At 39.4% G+C, this 19,429-nt stretch overlaps 1 protein-coding gene across 2 annotated transcripts in view; it reads left to right on the plus strand.

The window, feature by feature from the left end:
• The window catches only part of CACNA2D3 (calcium voltage-gated channel auxiliary subunit alpha2delta 3), a 967,057-nt gene that overhangs the window by 332,482 nt on the left and 615,146 nt on the right, over positions 1 to 19,429 (plus strand). The gene's annotated exons all lie outside the window — the stretch shown is intronic.

A 19,429-nucleotide genomic window follows, 5' to 3' on the forward strand; every position in this document is an offset into this window, starting at 1 on the left:
AACATCAGGAGTTTCAAGGCTATTTCAGGACTGGTTCAAGTCTAAGAACCTCAAATGTCTGTGAGAGGAAGTTTCCAGAAACTAAACTATTTCCAGTGTTTTGTTTTTGTGTCAGTCAAATGTAGTATACACAGGGCTTGGAGGCCAGACCACAGAAGTGGTCTCATGTGGTGTGGCAGGGCCTCTGTGGCCTCGGAGCCAGGCAGAACTTTTGTTTGTTTAGATTTTTGTTGGCCTCGAATGATGGCAGGAGGACAGTCATCTGTTGCTCCTGCTGACATTCAGGCAGGGACCACTGGTTCTGTTAGGCCACAGTTACACGTCAAAGCAAATACAGGCCAGAGAGCCTGACTTTCCTGTTCTTTTGAAAGTGATGCTTTGGCAGTGGGGGAAGAAAGCTACAAGGATTAGTCTTGTCTTGACATGTATTGCTGTGAGCCAACCTTTGGGCTTTTTTAGATGACATTTCTGGCCATTCCAGGATGGTAATTTTAATCTTGTCCTTGGAGTCTTGGTAATGGATTTATGTTCTTCAATAATACTTTTTGGAGAGAGTTCCAGAAAGAACTAACAATAGAAAAACCCTTATTTAGTGATAATATCAGTGGGAAGTGACAGAAAACTCCACACAAAGTAGCACAACCACAAGGGAATTTATGAAAAGGTTCAAGGAGACATCTGGCTTCAGTTAACGATGAATCCAGGGGCTCAGATGACACCAGAATGCTGCTTTTCTGCATCCATAGTTCAGTCCCATCTTCCTGGGCTTGTCCATTCTCAAACAAGCTGAGGTGTTGCAGTGCCAGCCTCACATCCTTCCAGATCCAAGCCCAGTGGGAAAGAAGCATCTGCCTCCCTGGCAGCATCACACAAGGGTCTCCAAACTGAGGCTCATTGCCTCTGAATGGCCTGAAAAATTATCTAAGACATATGTGAAGCTCAGAGCTAATGGGAGTGAGTAGGTGAGTACTGGCTGCTGAGGCCTGTATCAAGAGCAGGAGGAGGAGCCATCTCCTCTAGTCCCGTGTTTTAGACCCTATTTGATCCAGGAATCCAAACAACGTCATCAGGACCTGAGCACTCTCTCTCTGTCTCTGTTTCTTCCTCCCCTGGGTTTCAGATAAGTTATGTTCCCATCAGTTCCCCAAATGAAAGTAAGAGAGATCTGGTTTTACCCAAAATACTGGAGGATAAAACAGAGGTGGGGTGAGGGATGCCAGAAAACCCAAATCTGTACGTGTCCCTTACTAAAAAGTGTCAATGTACTAACAAGTGGAAAAACGAGTAAGTAGAGCTTCATGTTTTCACCAGTGTCCTCTGTCTCCCCCTCTGTGGGCACCAATACCCCATAATTAAACCATTCCAGACCTCTATTGTGCTTGTGAACCCAGTGGACCCAGCTGTCTCTGTTGTCCAGAACTCTGGTCTTTGTGACAGGTGCTCCACTTATGCATTATTTTATCATTACAGTGTCTCATTTCCACAACTGCAAGGCACATTGCAGAAGAACATTTGGCAGGAGAGCCATAAATCGTTTATGCAGAGATAGGTTCATCTGTTATTTTGTGTCTCTTCATGTCTTGGATTGACTCAAGATAAATCCAAAAATGGAACCATATAAGACTTTGTCTTGAATTCATTTATTTTAGAATGGTCAATGTCATTCAATCCACCCTCAGTGAAAGATAAGAAATCGCAAACTACTTTTTAATGTCATCATTGAACTGTAGTTTTGAATCTTCAGTTCTGTAGGCTAGGTTGCAATAATATGGAGTAAAGTAGCTGGATCCAAGAATCAACATGTGTTCTGCCACTAATCACACTCCGTTAATACCTCTTATAGAGTGAATGAACAAACCACCAGAGAGAGAGCGCTCTGGCTTCATTTGATACAAACAGCATAAAAGGAAGAGAATTGCTCTTGTTGACTAATATTGAAGAATTGGCTAAATACAGGAATTTATCTCTATGTGTAGCTGAATATTTAGGGTTAAGATAAGTTTACTCCGTTTAAGAACATGGTGTGTTCACTTCATGTTTTCAGTGAAAAATATTTGCTAATTTGGTGTTTTAAGTTTTGTTTCAAATGCGGTTTTCTTTACATTAATTAAAATACAACATCATTTGCCAATTTTAAGTCATTCTGTGATATGGTTTGGATCTGTGGTCCCACCCAAATCTCATATTCAATCATAATCCCCAATGTTGGAAATTGGTGGGAGGTGATTGGATCATGGGGGAGGTTTCTCATGGTTTAATACCATCCCCCTTGGTGCTATTGTTGAGATAGTTCTCATGGGATCTGGTTGTTTACAAGTAGGCGGCACCTCCGCCTACCTTCTGGTTCCTGCTCTGCCATGTAAGATGCCTCACTCCCCTTTTGCCTTCCACCGTGATTGTAAGTTTCCCAAGGCCTCTCCAGAAGCAGAAGCTGGAAGGATAAAAAAAAAAATGTCCACTATGCTTCCTGTACAGCCTGTAGAGAAGCAAGGACCATTTAAACCTCTTTTCTTATAACTTACCCAGTGTCAGGTATTCATAGCAATGTGAGAATAGACTAATACCCTTTGTTTCTAAATAAATACATGTCCACAAGCTCTACTATTTGTCCTCTCTTTTGGACATTTTTTATATAAATGTAATAACTGGAAACACCAGTTGTTTTTGGAAGAAATAATTATAATATTTAACCAATGTAATCCTTTTCTCACCCTTTGTAAGCTAAGTCAATCTACAAATCAGGTTCATAGTTCACAGTTTGCCACTGATTGGTTCACAGTTTGCCACTAATAGGTGAATCTCTGCCTATTATTAGCTTCCTAGGGCCTTCATAACAAAGACGCAGTGGCTTAAAAACAACAGGAATTGATTATTTCATGGTTCTAAAGAATAGAATTCACATTCACAGGTACCTAGGGTTAAGACTTCCACATGTCTTTTTGAGCAGACACAATTTAGCCTACAACATATTGCCTTTCGGCCTCCCAAAATTCATTTCCTTCCTATGTGCAAAGCACATTCAGTCCCAACATCTCTTCAGATCTTAACCCATTCCAGCATCGACTCTTAAGTCCAAAGTCTCTGCTCTAGTTTGAATGTCTGTCCCCTATGAATCTCATATTGAAATTTGATCCCCAATGTTGGACATGGGGCCGGACATGGGGCCTAATGGGAGGTGTTGGGGCCATAGGAGAGGATCCCTTATGAATAGATTAATGCTCTCCCTGGTTCAGGAGAGGGGATGAGTTCTCATTATTAGTTCTGGTGAGTACTGGTTGTTAAAGGCGCCTGGCACCTCCCCAACCCTCTCTCTCTTGCTTCCTCTCTCAGCATGTGGTCGCTGCACACGCTGGCTCCCCTTCACCTTCCACCATAGTGGAAGGAGCCTGAGGAACCTCTTCTTTATAAATTACCCAGCCTTGGGTATTCCTTTATAGCAACAGTAAGTAGACTAAGACAATCTCATGTAATTACAATCAACTCAAAAGGTCCCACATCTCATCTTCTAACTCGTTTATTCAGGTGTTAGGGAGACTCGGTGTGGTGCATCCTGGGACAAAATTCCTCTCCATCTGTGGATCTGAGAAACAAGTTATCTGCCTTTGAAATACAATGGTGGAACTGGCATAGGATAGACATTCCTACTCCAAATGGGAGGAATTGGAAGGAATAAAAGAGTCATGGATACTAACTATGTTCACAACCCAGTAGAACAAGCTCTACTAGGTTTTAAGGCCTGAGAATAATTCTCTGTGGTCAAGGCTCCACCTTTTGGGTACCAGGCAGCAACCTCAACCTCTTGGCTCTGCCTTCTCTGGCTTCTGAATCTGTGCCCCTGACTTCAGAGTCATTCTTCCTTCATTTTATCCTATCTCTGTCCCTTTCAGTCTGGGCTGACAGCATTTCTGCTGATATAATTATCTCTTCTTTTTTTTTTTGGAGATGGAGTCTTGCTCTGTCGCCAGGCTGGAGTACAGTGGCGCAATCTTGGCTCACTGCAACCTCCACCTCCCAGGTTCAAGAGATTTTCCTGCCTGAGCTTCCCAAGTAGCTGGGACTACAGGCACGTACCACCACGCTCAGCTAATTTTTGTATTTTTAAAACCTTGTCAGTCTTCTACAAATGTCAAGTGGATTCATGCCATTAGACAAAAAGATTCTCCACAGATTTTTCCTGGATAATCTCATCTCTATTCCTGGCTTCTCTTTAGGTGATTGATTGAGTTCACAAGTCACATGCCTAATCTCTCCAGAGGAAGTGTGTACAGTCACACTCTTGGTATTCGCTCCAGAGTATGCTATCGCATTTTTTGCTAACTGGATAGGCTGAAAATTTGCAAAATCACTGAGTGTGGATTTCTTTTTGATTAACAATGCCATCCTCCATTTAACACTTTCCTCTCACATATCACTATAAGCAGCAAGGAAAAACTAAGCCATACCTTCTGTACTTGGCTTTCAAATCGCCTTCAAGTTCATCACTTGTAAGTTCTACTTTCTACCTAGTGGTAGAACATAACTCAGCCAAGTTTTCTACCAGTTTGATACCAAGGCCAATTTTATGCCACTCTGTATCTCAATAAATACATACACACAAGCTCTAGGATTACCTCCAGTGCCCTTTCCTCATGCATCCTCCAGTGTCTAACAACCTTTCCTCCAGTGTCCAGTAACATGTTCATCATTTCCTTTTAAGGCTTCATTAGAAGTACCTTTAAACTTCCTTTTTCTAGCAACATTCTGTTTATGAGAATATATTGTATTAGTCTGTTCTCATGCTGCCAATAAAGACATACCTGAGACTGGCAATTTATAAAGGAAAGAAGTTTGATGGAATCACAGTTTAGCATGACTGGAGAGGCTTCACAATCATGGTGGAAGGCAAAGGAGAAACAAAGGCACATCTTACATGGCAGCAGGCAAGAGAGCTTGTGCAGGGGAACTCCCGTTTATAAAACCATCAGATCTCATGAGACTTATTCACTGCCATGGGAACAGTATGGGGGAAATTGCCCCAGTGATTGAATTATCTCCACCTGGCTCTGCCCTTGACACATGGGGATTATTACAATTCAAGGTGAGATTTGGGTGAGGACACAGCCAAACCATATCATATGTGTCTTCTGTAAGATGATAGTAGCTCTTCCTACAGTTTTCTTTCTGCTCACACTGGAATTTTCTTTAATGTCTGTATTTCTCCCAGCAGTCTCTTTAAAGCAACCTAGGCTTTTTCTGTCTTGCATCTCAAAATTATTCCATTACTCAATCCAAAGCCACTGCCACATGTTTAGGTACTTGTCACAGCAGCACTTCACTTCCTAGTACCAAAATCTGTATTAATTTCCCAGGGCTTCTGTAACAAAGCACCACAAAGTTGTGGCTTAAAACAACAGGAATTTATTTCATGGTTCTGGAGGCTAGATGTCTGAAATTGAGATGTCAGCAGGGTGATGCTCCCTCTGAAGTTCTTGGGAAAAATTATCCCTTGCCTCTTCTGGCTTCTGGTGGTTGCTGGCTGTCCTTGGCATGCCTTGGCTTCCTGCTGCATTACTCTCATCTCTACCTCCCTCTCCATGTGGTCATCTTCCCTCTGTTTTTGTCTGTGTCTCTGTGTCTTCTTCTTTTTTCTTTCTTTCTCTCTCTTTTTCTTTCCCTCTCTCTTTTTCCTTCTCTCTTTCTCCTTTCTTTCTGACAGGGTCTCTCTCTGTCACCGAGGCTGGAGTGCAGTGGCATGATCATGGCTGTCTGTAGCCTCAACCTCCTGGGCTTAAGCAGTCTTCTTACCTCAGCTTCCCAAGTTGCTGGGACCATAAGTATGCACCACCACACCCAGCTAATTTTTTGTATTTTTTTCTACAGATGGAGTCTTTCTATGTTGTCCATGCTGGCCTTGAATTTCTGGGCTCAAGTTATCTGCCTGGCCTCTTTAAAGTCCCCAAGTGCTGGGATTACAGGCATGAGCCCCCACCCCCAACCTCCTTTTCTTATAAGGACAGCAGTTGTATTGGATTTAGGGCTCACCGTAATCCACTATGACCTTTAATTGACTTTTTACATCTGCAAAGACCCAGTTTGCAAATAAGGTCACAATCACAGGTACCTGCGGTTAGGACTTCAACATATCTTTTGAGGGGACTTAATTGAACCTAAACCACCATCCCTCTGAGGACTTTCCATGTCCACATTCATGCACACGGTTATCTTTTTGGTTGTGATTGACAGAAACACAACTCAAACTAGCTTAGGCAAAACGAGCCTGTTTGGCTCTCATAACTGAAATATTCATGGGTAGTTCAGATTTCAGACATGGCCCAGTCCAAGGATTCAAACAATGTCTTGCTGTTGCTCTCTCTCTTACTCTCTATCAATTCCTTCTTCCTCTGTCTTGACTTTACTCTTATGTTAGTTGTGTCCATGTGGTTGTCGCCACTAGTTTCTCAACTGCTTATATGCCAGAGAAAAGGACCTGTGTTGTGATAATATTTGCACAAAAGTCCTGGCCCTCCTGTTTTTAGCTCCAGCTGTGCAAAGTACCTGTCCCCTCTTGTTGGGGAGATCGATTATATTGTGTGGTTTATGCATAAGTCACATGTTCTCTACTCTATCCAGAGGTGCAGTCAGTGATACTCAAACCACATGAGCTGAAATCATGTAAATTAGGGTATAGTTAGTGAAAGAAGGGGGAGAGCCTACTGGGCAGGCTAGCACAGATGTCCTTCTAAATTCTTAGGTTGGAAGGGTTGAACTAGTAGGTCTCTAATATGGGTTCTAACAGTGCTGTGAATCTGCAGGCACCCTCCACTGATTCTTGGCCAAGTAATTATATGTAGTAGCCTTAACTGATCAGTGAAACACTATTTCATAAGATGTTTCTCTTTAAATTTATTTTTTGAGGACTCAACTTTAGTAAAGTATAATTTGCATGAATAAAATTCATGCACTTTAAGTGTACAATTTGATGAGTTTTGACAGATGTATTCCTTTATTTAGCCAACACCAAAATCGTTACAAAGGACATTTCCCTCCCTCACCCACAGAAGTTCTCTTGTACCCCTGTGTAGTCAGTCTTCTCACCCCACTGCCTCACTCCTGGCAACCACTGATTGGCTTTTATTATAGTTTTGCATATGGTATTTCAAAAATTATCAGTTATAATTGACACATAATAATTGTACATATTTAGGGGGCACCATGTGATACTTCAATATATGTGTACAATGTGCAATGATTAAATCTGGATAATCAGCACATCCATCACCTCAAACATGTGTCATTTGTTCATGTTGGAAACATTCAAAATCCTCTCTTCCAGCTATTTAAAAATACACAATAAATTGTTAATTATAGACACCTTACAGTGCTATGGAACATTAGAACTTATTCCTCCTATATGGTTGTATGTTTGTATCCATTAACCAACCTTTGGCTATCCACCTCCCTCTTTCCCCACCTCTAGTAACCATTATTCTACCCTCTGCTTATATGAGATCAACTTTTTTAGCTTCTACATATGGATGAGAATACACAGCATTTGTCTTTCTGTGCCTGGCTTATTTCATTTAACATAATGTCCTTCAAGCTCATCCATGTTTCAGCAAGTGACATAATTTCGTTCTTTTTTAAGGCTGACTTGTATGTAAATGTGTGTACATTCCGCATTTTCTCTATTCATTCATCTGTTGGTGAACACGGGTTGCTTCCCTATCTTGGCTGTTGCGAATAGTGCTGCCATAAACATGGGAGTGCAGATATCTCTTCAACATACTGACTTCCTTTCCTTTGGATATATACCCAGTAGGGGGATTGCTGGATCATATGATAGCTCTATTTTGAGTTTTTTTGAGGAGCCTCCGTATTGTTTTCCATAATGGCTGTACTAATTTATATTCCCACCAACAGTGTATGAGAGTTCCCCTTTCTCTGCCTCCTCATTTGTTATTTTTTGTCTTTTTGATGATAACCATCCTGAAGTGAGATGATATTGTGGTTTGGATTTGTATTTTCCTGTTGATTAGTGATGTTGAGCATTTTTTTTTAACACACTGACCATTTGTATGTCTTCTTTTGAGAGATGTCCGCTCAGATCATTTGCCCATTTTTAATGAGATTATTTGTATTTCTAATGTCTGAGTTTTTTGTATATTCTGAATGTTAATCCGTTTTTAGATGAGTAGTTTGCAGATACTATTTTTTCCGTTCTGGTGGTTGTCTCTTCACTCTATTGATTGTTTCCTTTGCTGTGCAGAAGTATTTTAGTTTGATATAATTCCATTTGTCTATTTTTGCTTCTGTTGTCCGTGCTTTTAAGGTCTGTGCCATAAAATCTTTGCCAGATCAATGTCCTGAAGCATTTCTCCTGTTTTCTTCTACTCATTTCATAGTTTCATGTTTAAGATTTAAGTCTTTTATTCATTTTGAGTTGATTTTTTCTATGTGGTGAGAGATATGGGCTTAGTTTCATTCTTCTACAAATGTGTATCCAGTATTTCCAGCACCATTTATTAAAGAGACTGTCCTTTCCCTAGTGAATGTTTTTGGCACCTTTGTGGGAAATCAGTTGACTTCATATAATTGGATTTATTTCGGGGATTTCTGTTCTATTCCGTTGGTCTGTGTGTCTGTTTTTATGCCAGTACTGTGCTATATTTTGAAGTCAGAGAGTGTGATGCCTCCAGCTTTGTTCTTTTTGCTCAGGATTGCTTTGGATATTCAGACTTGCATATGGTTCTATCCAAATTGTAGGATTTTTTTTCTGTGTCTGTGAAGAATGTCATTAGTATTTTGATAGAGATTGCATTGAATATGTAGATTGTTTTGGGTAGTATGGTCATTTCAACCAAGTAATTCTTCAGTATATTCACGAGCCTGGGATGTCTTTCCATTTTTTTGTGTGTGTCTTCTTGATTTCTTTCATTAGTGTTCATAGCCTTCCTTGTAGAGATCTTTTGTTTCCTTGGTTAAATTTATTCTTAAATATCTTATTTATTTTTGGTACTTATTGTAAATAGGATTACTTTCTTGATTTCTTTTTTTAGCTAGTTTGTTGTTGGTGTGTAGAAATACTACTGATTTTTATATTAGTATATTGATTTTGTATCCTGCAACGTTACCAAAATTGTTTGTCAGTTCTAAGAGTTTTGGTGGAATCTTCAGGTGGTTTTTCTATATATAAGATCATCTGCAAACAGATTCTTTTGAGAATTTTTGCGTTTGTATTCATTAGGGATGTTGGCCTATGGTTTTCTTTTTGTTATTGTTGTGTCCTTGTCTGGTATTGGTAACAGGGTAACGTTGGCCTTATAGAGTGAGTTTGGAAGTGTTCCCTCCTCTTCATTTCTTGGAAGTAATTTGAGAAGAATTGGTGTTAGTTTTTCTTTAAAAGTTGAGCAGTGAAGCTACTCAGTCCCAGGCTTTTCTTTATTGGGAGGTTTTTAACTACAGCTTTAATCTCTTTGTTTGTTATTGGTCTGTTTGAGTTTTCTACTTCTTCTTGGCTCAATCTTGATAGGTTGTATGTGTCCAGGAATTTACCCATTTCCTGTAGTCTTTTTCCAGTTTTTTGGCCTGTAGTTGCTTATAGTGGTCTGTAATGATTGTTTGTATTTCTGTAGTATCAGCCATAATTCTTGTTTTTGTTTCTCATTTTGCTTACTTGGGTCTTTTTTTTAAAAATTAGTCTACCTATTGGTTTATTAGTTTTGTTTATCTTTTTGAAAAGCCAACTTTTCGTTTTGTTGATTTTTTGTTCTGTTGGTCTCAATTTTATTTATTTCTTTCCTTGTACTAATTTGGGGTTTGGTTTGTTTTTCTAGTTCATTGGGGTGTATAATTAGGTTGTTTATTTGAAATCTTTCTAGTTTTTTTGATGTATGCATTTATTGTTATAAGCTTCCCTCTTAATACTGCCTTTGCTGTATCTTATAGGTTTTGGTATATTGTGTTTCTGTTTTCATTTGTTTCAATAAATTTTTAAATTTCCTTCTTAATTTCTTTGTTGACCCATTTGTTGTTCAAGAGCATGTTGTTTAATTTACATGCATTTGTATAGTTCTAAAAGTTCTTCTTGTTACTGATTTCTAGTTTTATTACATTGTCATTAGAAAATATACTTGATATGATTTTGATTTTTAAAAACTTGTTGAGACTTGTTTTATGATCAGTCCTGGAGACTGATCAGTATGGTCAGTCTTGGAGAGTGTCACATGTGCTGATGAAAAGAATGTGTCTTCTGCAGCTGTTGGATGAAATGTTCTGTAAATGTCTATAGGTGTACTTGGTCTATAGCACAGCTTATATTGGGTGGTTCTTTATTGATTTTCTGTATAGATATGTCCAGTGCTGAGAGTGGGGTTTTAAAGTCCCCAAATTTTATTGTATTGGAATCTATATATCCTTTGAGATCTAATATTTGCTTTACACATAAATATATATGCACACTGCCATATATACATGTGCTCTCGTGTTGGATACATATGTATTTACAATTTTTATATCCTCTCACTGAGTGATCCCTTTGTCGTTATATAATGACTTTCTTGTCTCTTCTTATAGCCTTTGACTTAAAGGTCTTTTTAAAAATATATAAGTATAGGTACTCCTGCTCACTTTTAGTTTATATTTGTATGGATATCATTTTTCTATTCCTTTAAGTCTGTAGGTCTTTACATGCAAAGTAAATTTCCTGTAGGCAGCATATAGTTGGGCTGTATTTTGTATCCATTCTGCCAGCCTGTATCTTTTAATTGGGAAATTTAATTCATTTACATTCAAAGTTATTATTTGTAGGTGAGAACTTACTCCTGTCATTTTGTTAATTGGTTTTTGGTAAGTTTTTTATATCCTCAGTTCCTTTCTTTCTCTCATTGCTTATCATTGCAGTTTGGTAGTTTTCTGTAGTGATAATGTTTGATTCTTTTCTCTTTCTTCTATGTGTATTTGCTCCACCAGTGAATTTTGTACTTTCATGTGTTTTCATTATGATAGTTATTGACATTTCACTTCCATATGTAGCACTCCTGTAAACATTGTTTTGTAAGATTGGTCTAGTGATGATGAATTTCCTCAGGTTTTGGTTGTCTGAGAAAACTTTATCTTTCATTTCTGAAATATAGCTTTTGGGTATAGGATTCTTCGCTAGCAGTTTTTTTTTTTTTTTTCCTTTTACTACTTTGAATATATCATCCAATTCTTTCCTGGCCTGTAAGGTTTCTGCTGAGAAATCTACTGTTAGTCTAATAAGGGTTCCTTTATATGTGATTTGATGTTTTTCTCTCGCTGTGTTTAGAATTCTCTCTTTGTCTTTGACTTTTGACAAATTGACTATAGTGTGCCTCAGAGAGGACCTTCTTAGTTCAATCTATTGGAGATTTTTGAGCTTCCTGGATCTGGATGTTTATCTCTCTCCCAAGATTTGGGATGTTTTAAAATGTTATTTCCTTAAATATATTTTCTATGCCTTTTCCCATCTCTTCTCCTTTTTGAACTTCCCTAATGTGAACATTTGTTCACTTTATGGTATCCCATAAGTCCTGTAGGCTTTCTTCATTCTTTAATTTTTTTTCTTCTTCTCCTTTTTTATGGTCTGCCTGGGTTATTTCAAAAGATCTGTCTACACATTCAGATGTTGTTTTTCCACTTCATCTAGTCTGTCGTTAAATTCAATTGCAATTTTTATTTCATTAATTGAATTCTTCATTTCCAAGATTTTTTAAATGAAATCTAAATCACTGTTGAGTGCTTCCTTCAGATCATGAATTGTTTTCCTGATTTTATAGAGTTCCCTGTTTGATTATTTTATATCTCACTGAGTTTCCTTAAGATCATTATTTTTGAATTAGAGAGAGAAAGCTAACAAGCAAACACATTCACATTACTTTATTACAGTAATCACTATAATTGTTCTTTTTATTAGTTATTGTTAATCTCTTACTGTGCCTAATATATAAATTAAACTTATCATATGTATGTATGTGTAGGAAAACCATAGTGTATACAGGGTTCAGTACCATTGTGGTTTCAGGCATCCACTGGGAGTCTTGGAGCGTATCTCTGTGGATAAGAGTGGTCTACTGTATTCTTAGTTTATGTTCTGGGAGGTAAACTGCTCAGTTATGACCACATCCAAGTGCACACACTCCATTTTGGAACACTCTAGCACAGAGCCATGCCTATACGTTGGTGCAAAAGTAATTGCCATTGAAAGAAATGGCCAAAACCGTAATTACTTTTGCATCAGTCTAGAGATGTACTACTTTTCTATTGTTACCTAACTCGTCAAGTAGTTTCAGACAACACTGATTCATTGTTTCACAATTCTGTAAGTCAGAAGTCTGGGTGGGCTTGGCTGATTTTCTGCTCTGGATCTCACAAGGCTGAAGGTAAGGTGCTAGCTGAGCTCTTAATCTGGAGATCTGGAAAGATTCACTTCCTAGTTCACTGAGGCTGTTGGAAGAATTCAGCTTCATATGGTTATGGGAATGAAGTCTCCCCTGCCTTGCTGTTTGTCCTTGTCCCTTGCTTGTCCCCTCCACCTTCAAAACCATCAACCGTGTGTTGAGTCCTTCTTGTGTTTTGAATCTCTCTGACTTTCTTTTCTGCCGACAGCCAGGGAAAACTCTGCTTTTGAATTGGGTTCACATCTCCGCATTTTAAGGTCAACTGACTCAAGACTTTAATTTCATCTGCAAAATACCCCTAGATTAGTGTTTGAATAATCAAGGGATAGGAATCTTGGATGGGGTCATTTTCAAGAATTCTGACTACCACAGTGGGTGTGGGTGTTGTTTAAATTTTTTTTTTTTTTTTTTTGGTGTTGAATCAAGGAGAGAATTGGAAAAAAGATACTGAAAGAAGTCTCAAATTAATTGAGTTTAACACTGTTAAATTCAGGATTCTTTCTATATGATATCACTGTTATGCTGGTTATACCACCCATTGTTGTAAAGAAACCCACAAGCTAACAGAGAAAAGGAAAACAAAACAGTAATTATGCTGATGTTGTTGCCTTTTTTATTTTTGGAAGGAAGGAAAATTTGCTGATCTGAGCCAAGATTTTCCCCTCGATGGCTGGCGCTGCTCAGTAACATTACAAGTGTTATTCATATATTGTGTTTATTTCTTTCGGGGGCCTGGGCAACAAAGTTTCTTACTTTTTAAAGAAAGAAAAATGGACTTAAACATGTGGAAAAGTTTAAAAGAAGAAGCTTAGTATGACTGATATAAAAGAGTTGTAAAAAGCGACCGATCTCATTATAATGTTGTGAATTCTAGGCTGCGTTGAGTTTTGCTAGTTGTCCAACACTGTATAATTATAAGTATAGCTAGAAAAGTGGGTGTCCTTCAACACTTTGGTACAGTTGGTTGGGATTTTGTAGGCAATCCAGTGTTGAAAGGTTTGCTTCATCGTTTTGTGGTGTTGTCTTTGGGTTGAAAAACAAAGATCATTTAAAAAGAAAAGTTCAGATGGTCCTGCTGAGTTCTGCTGTACTGTGGCTTGTAGCCTACTTGCTGTAAGTACCATTCAGTTCTCAATAGTAAGAATCAACTTTAAGTTACTTTTAAACTTAAAAGTAAATTTTTTTTGGTATGCTTTGAGTGAGAAGACCAGGGTGGGATTTTTTCCATATCAAATAAACAACAATAGGGGTCCTGGCTGGCAAAAGGATATATATCATTGCCTCAGTTGATCTATCTCCAGGAAAATAAGTTCAAAGCAAAGCATCAAATGGTGTCTGAATGTGGGTCTAACCAACTGGGACTGGCAAGAGGCACCAACTCTGTGGGCTGCCCTTGACAGCCCACATGGGCTCCCTTCTGTGCTGTGAGCTGTAAAGTGTGACCAGGGAACTGGGAAGAGTCTTGGAAATACATTAGTGCTGCCTGAACCCACTTAGGCTTGTGGAAGTGGAAAGGACACAGTAAAGGAGAAAGAGAAGCTCAGGGATTGCCAGGTAACAGATAGGGAGTCGGCAATGATGGGTCTCAAGTCTTAGCTTGAATGAGACTTGGGCAAGCCATTGTGAGACTTCGGGCAAGTTGCCTCATCTCTGTGAGTCTGGTGTCCTCATTTGCAAAATAGAGATAATATCCTGTCATTTACAGCAACATGGCTGAATCCAGATGACATTATATTAGATGAAATAAGCCAGGCACATAAGGAAAAATACTGCATGATTTCAGTCATATGTGGAATGTAAAAAGTTGTTCTCATAGAAGTAGAGAGAAGAATAGTGGTTACCAGAGGATGGGGAGGGTACAGGGGAAGGACGAGTGGGAAGAGATTGGTTGATAGGTACAAACTACAGTTAGGAAGAATAAATGCTTATGTTCTATTGCATAGTAGGATGATTAGAATTGAGAATAATGTATTCTATATTTCAAAGTAGCTAGAAGAGAGGTTTTGAAAGTTCTTATCACAAAGAAATGATGAGTGTTTGAGGTGATGGATATGCTAATTATGCTGATTTGATCATTACACAATGTATGCATGTATCAAAACATCACATTCTGTTGTGTAAATAATGTACAATTATTATGTGTCAATTGTACATTTAAAAAAAAGAGACAAAAAATGGAGATGATAATAATAGAAGTACTGCCTAGGCCTTTGGATGTTTCTATGAAGTGATACATAAAAAGCATGTAGCAGGTTCTCTTGGAGGTGGCTGGCAAGATGGCTGAATAGGAACAACTCCAGTCTGCAGCCCCCAGCGAGATCAACACAGAAGGCGGGTGATTTCTGCATTTCCAACTGAGGGACCAGCTCATCTCATTGGGACTGGTTGGACAGTGGGTACAGCCCATGGAGGGTGAGCTGAAACAGGGTAGGGCGTCACCTTACCCCGGAAGTGCAAGAGGTTGGGGAACTTCCTCCACTAGCCAAGGCAAGCCGTGAGGAACTGTGCTGTGAGGAACGGTGCATTCCAGCCAGATACTATGCTTTTCCCACAGTCTTTGCAACCTGCAGACCAGGAGATTCGCTTGGGTGCCTAGGCCACCAGGGCCCTGGGTTTCAAGCACAAAATGGGGCGGCTGTTTGGGCAGACACCAGGCTAGCTGCAGGAGTTTTTTTTCATACCCTGTGGCGCCTGGAATGCCAGCAAGACAGAACCGTTTATTCCCCTGGAAAGGGGCTGAAGTCAGGAAGCCAAGTGGTCTAGCTCAGCAGATTCCACCCCCATGGAGTCCAGCAAGCTAAGATCCACTGGCTTGAAATTCTTGCTGCCAGCCCAGCAGTCTGAAGTCTACCTGAGATGCTCAAGTTTGGTGGGGGGAGGGGTGTCTGCTATTACTGAGTAGAGGGTTTTCTGCTCACAGTATAAACAAAGCTGCTGGGAAGTTCGAACTGGGTTGAGCCCACAGCAGCTTGGCAAAGCCGCTGTAGCCAGACTGCCTCTCTAGATGCCTCTTTCTGGGTAGGGCATCTCTGAAAGAAAGGCAGCAGCAGCCCCAGTCAGGGGCTTATAGATCAAACTCCCATCTCCCTGGGAAAGAGCACCTTGGGGAATGGGTTGGCTGTGGGTACAGCTTCAGCAGACGTTCCCACCTGCTGGCTCTGAAGAGAACAGCAGATCTCCCAGCACAGTGCTCAAGCTCTGCTAAGGGACAGACTGCCTCCTCAAGTGGGTCCCTGAACCCTGTGACCCCTGACTGGGAGACACCTCCCAGCAGGGGTCAGCAGCCACCTCATACAGGAGAGCTCTGGCTGGCATCTGGTGGGTGCCCCTCTGGGACTAAGCTTCCAGAGGAAGGAATAGGCAGCAATCTTTGCTGTTCTGCAGCCTCTGCTGGTGATACCCAGGCAAACAGGGTCTGGAGTGAACCTCCAGCAAACTCCAGCAGACCTGCAGCAGAGGGATCTGACCGTTAGAAGGAAAACTAACAAACAGAAAGGAATAGCATTAACATCAACAAAAAGGATGTCCACACAAAAACCCCATCCGAATGTCACCAGCATCAAAGACCAAAGGTTGATAAATCCACGAAGATGAGGAAAAACCAGCACAAAAAGGCTGAAAATTCCAAAAACCAGAATGCCTCTTCTCCTCCAAAGGATCACAACTCCTTGCCAGCAAGGGAACAAAACTGGATGGAGAATGAGTTTGATGAAATTGACAGAAGTGGGTTTCAGAAAGTGGGTAATAACAAACTCCTCTGAGCTAAAGGAGCATGTTCTAACCCAATATAAGGAAGCTAAGACCCTTGACAAAAGGTTAGAGGAACTGCTAACTACAGGAACTAGTTTAGAGAAGAACATAAATGACCTGATGGAGCTGAAAAACACAGCACGAGAACTTCATGAAGCATACACATGTATCAATAGCCAAGTTGATCAAGTGGAAGAAAGGATATCAGAGATTGAAGATCAACTTAATGAAATAAAGCATAAAGACAAGATTAGAGAAAAAAGAATGAAAAAGAAGGGACAAAGCTTCCAAGAAAAATGGGACTATGCGAAAAGACCAAACCTACATTTGATTGATGTACCTGAAAGTGATGCAGAGAATGGAGCCCAGTTGGAAAACACCCTTCAGGATATTATCCAGGAGAACTTCCCCAACCTAGCAAGACAGGCCAATATTCAAATTTAGGAAATACAGAGAACATCACAAAGATAATTCTCAAGAAGAGCAACCCCAAGGCACACAATTGTTAAATTCACCAAGGTTGAAATGAAGGAAAAAATGTTAAGGGCAGCCAGAGAGAAAGGTCGGGTTACCCACAAAGGGAAGCCCATCAGACTAACAGCAGATCTCTCTGCAGAAACCCTAAAAGCCAGAATAGAGTGGGAGCCAATATTCAACATTCTTAAAGAAAAGAATTTTCAACAGAGAATTTCATATCCAGCCAAACTAAGCTTCATAAGCGAAGGAGAAATAAAATCCTTTATAGACAAGCAAATGGTGAGAGATTTTGTCACCACCAGACCTGCCTTCCAAGAGCTGCTGAAGGAAGCACTAAATATGGAAAGGAAAAACTGGCACTAACCACTGAAAAAACATATTAAGTTGTAAAGAATATCAACACTATGAAGAAACTGCATCAATTAGTGGGCAAAATAACCATCTAGAATCATAACGACAAGATCAAATTCACATATAACAATAATAACTTTAAATGTAAATGGGCTAAATACCCCAATTAAAAGACACAGACTGGCAAATTGGATGAAGAGTCAAGACCCATCAGTGTGCTGTATTCAAAGGCACACATAGGCTCAAAATAAAGGGATGGAGGAATATTTACCAAGCAAATGGAAAGCAAAAAAAAAAAAAAAAAAAAAGAGAGAGAGATTGCAATCCTAGTCTCTGATAAAACAGACTTTAAACCAGCACAGATTAAAAAAGACAAATAAGGGCATTACATAATGGTAAAGGGATCAATGCAACAAGAAGAGCTAACTATCCTAAATATATGTGCACCCAATCTAGGAGCATCTAGATTCATAAAACAAGTTCTTAGAGACCTACAAAGAGACTTAGACTGCCACACAATAATAATGGGAGACTTTAACATGCCACTGTCAATATTAGACAGATCAGTGAGGCAGAAAATTAACAAAGATATTCAGGACTTGAACTCAACTCTGGAACAAGCAGTCCTAATAGACATCTACAGAAATCTCCACTCCAAATAAACAGAATATACATTCTTCTCAGCACCACTTCACCCTTATTCTAAAATTGACTTCATAATTGGAAGTAAAACACTGCTCAGCAACTGCAAAAGAACGGAAATCATAACGGTTTCTCAGACCACAGTGCAATCAAATTAGAATTCAGGATTAACAAACTCACTCAACCACACAACTGCATGGAAACTGAACAACCTACTCCTGAATGACTACTGGGTAAATAACAAAATTAAGGCAGAAATAAATAAGTTGTTTGAAACCAATGAGAACAAAGACACAACGTACCAGAATCTCTGGGACACATTTAAAGCAGTGTGTAGAGGGAAAGTTATAGCACTAAATGCCCACAGGAGAAAGGAGGAAAGATCTAAAATCAACACCCTAACACCACAATTAAAAGAACTAGAGAAGCAAGAGCAAACACATTCAAAAGCTAGCAGAAGACAAGAAATAAGTAAGATTGGAGCAGAACTGAAGGAGATAGAAACAGGAAAACCCTTCAAAAAATTAATGAATCCAGGAGCTGGTTTGTTTTTTTTTTTTTTTGGCAAAGATTAACAAAATAGCTAGACCACTAGCCAGACTAATAAATAAGAAAAGAGAAGAATCGAGTAGACACAATAAAAAATGATAAAGGGGATACCACCACTGATCCTACAGAAATACAAACTACCATCAGATAATACTAGAAACACCTCTACACAAATAAACTAGAAAATCTAGAAGAAATGGATAAATTCCTGGACACATACACCTTTCCAAGACTAAACCAGGAAGAAGTCGAATCCCTGAGTAGACCAGTATTCTGAAATTGAGTTTCAGAAACTGAAGTTCTGAAATTGAGACAGTAATTAATAGTCCCCCAACCAAAAAAAGTCCAGGATCAGATGAATTCACAGCCAAAATTCTACCACAGGTACAAAGAGGAGCTGGTACCATTCCTTCTGAAAGTACTCCAAACAACAGAAAAAGAGGGACTTCTCCCTAACTCATTTTATGAGGCCAGCATCATCCTGATACCAAAACCTGGCAGAGACACAAGAAAAAAAAATTTCAGGCCAATATCCCTGATGATCATCAATGCAAAAATCCTCAATAAAATACTGGCAAACCAAATCCAGCAGCACATCAAAAAGCTTATCCAACACGATCAAGTCAGCTTCATCCCTGGGATGCAAGGCTGGTTCAACATACACAACTCAATAAATGTAATCCATCACATAAACAGAACCAATGACAAAACACGATTATCTCAATAGATGCAGAAAAGACCTCCGATAAAATTCAACACCCCTTCATGCTAAAACTTTCAATAAACTAGGTATTGATGGAATGTATCTCAAAATAATAAGAACTATTTATGACAAACCCACACCCAATATCATACTGAATGGGCAAAAGCTGGAAGCATTCCCTTTGAAAACTGGCACAAGACAGGGATGCCCTCTCTTACCACTCCTATTCAACATAGTATTGGAAATTCTGACTAGAGCAATCAGGCAAGATAAAGAAATAAAGGGTATTCAAATAGGAAGAGGGTAAGTCAAATTGTCTCTGTTTGCAAATGACATGATTGTATATTTAGAAAACCCCACCGTCTCAGCCCAAAATCTCCTTAAGCTGATAAGCGACTTCAGCAAAGTCTCAGGATACAAAATGAATGTGCAAAAATCACAAACATTCCTGTACACCAATAATAGATAAACAGAGAGCCAAATCATGAGTGAACTCCCACTCACAATTGCTACAAAGAGAATAAAACACCTAGGTATACAGCTTACAAGGGATATGAAGGAC

The sequence above is a fragment of the Trachypithecus francoisi genome, unplaced genomic scaffold, assembly GCF_009764315.1.
Source record: "Trachypithecus francoisi isolate TF-2019V2 unplaced genomic scaffold, Tfra_2.0 Lachesis_group0, whole genome shotgun sequence".
In the NCBI taxonomy this organism is placed as follows: domain Eukaryota; kingdom Metazoa; phylum Chordata; class Mammalia; order Primates; family Cercopithecidae; genus Trachypithecus; species Trachypithecus francoisi.